Raw genomic sequence first — 1,321 nt, 5'->3', positions numbered from 1 at the left:
GTAAATAGGAAAAGCCAGAAAAGTGACTCCCAAATCCCCCTCCATGTTCCAGGTGTGTGTGCAATAGATAGTAACAAGTATGTATTTAACAATATACTCGCAGAGCTTAGGTACAAGCAGATGCTGTTTCAAGCATCCTGTGGGTATGAACACATTGGGTTGTGCTAAACCTGTTGGATGGATTATTCACAGCCATCCCAGCTTCACATTTTCTACCATAATTTTCACTGTGCTCTTATGGAAAGACAGGTCCTTAAACTTTTTATTTTGCAAATTCTACCCATACTTTATGAAACTACATAAGAAATTTATAGAAAGTTGAGTTATTTGCTTTATTGATAGAACCCAGGTCCTGAATGTCTTATCCAACATTTTGGTGCCAGCTATACATTTTGGAATGCAGATTTTCTCATGTTTTAAAAAGAGAATACCATAGAACACAGTGATTCCACATGCAAATATCTCTACCCAAGCGAACAGAAAGCAGATCACAGGTATTGATAGGCGTGGTAATGGCAGCATTGGTCATCACAGTCGAAAGGTGAGAGAAGTCAAAGAGCCTCTGAGCAAAACAAGTGCTGCTTGTTTTTTAAATGGGTGTAGACAGATACAGAAGACTATTTCTCAGTCTTTAAGAGTAATAAAATGCTGACACACGCTGCAGCTTTGAAGGTGTACAGGAGACTGAGAGAAGCCAGTGAGCCACGGGGACACTAGGTGGGGACACTGGGACTCTACCTCTCTGACATCTCTCTCCCCTCCTTGTCTCTGACGCACCTGCGAATCACAACCATGACTCAACCTGAGACTGAAACCGACATCTATGGTCAACAAGGAACTGTGACCCGGATCTGAGCAGCTCTGAACTGACAATAGACGCTGGTTTTTAATTTTTAATTATTTATTTATTTATTTATTTTTGCTTATTGGGTCACACCTGGCGATGCACAGGGGTTACTCCTGGCCCATGCACTCAGGAATTACTACTGGTAGTGCTCAGGGGACCATACAGTTTGCTGGGAATTGGATCCGGGTAGGCTACGTGCAAGGCAAATGCCCTACCCGCTGCGCTATGTATGGCTCCAACCCAAAACCCTGGTTTTTAACTTAGTGAGGTCAGAGCCATAGTAGATTAGGGAGGGTGCCTGCCTTGCAAGCAGCCCATCTGGATTGATCCCAAGTATCTTATATTGTCCACGAATGGGTGTGCTCCCTGAGAGCAGAGCCAGGAGTCAATCCTGAGCATCACAGACTGTGGCTCAAAAACCTAAAGTCAATAAAATAAGATTCGTGCCTCGATTCTTCCAGGGGATGCCGGGCT

The sequence above is a fragment of the Sorex fumeus genome, unplaced genomic scaffold (assembly GCF_029834395.1).
Source record: "Sorex fumeus unplaced genomic scaffold, SorFum_2.1 ptg000063l, whole genome shotgun sequence".
NCBI lineage: Eukaryota > Metazoa > Chordata > Mammalia > Eulipotyphla > Soricidae > Sorex > Sorex fumeus.
The sequence above is the reverse complement of the archived record's forward strand: the minus strand, read 5'-3'. Positions refer to the sequence as shown.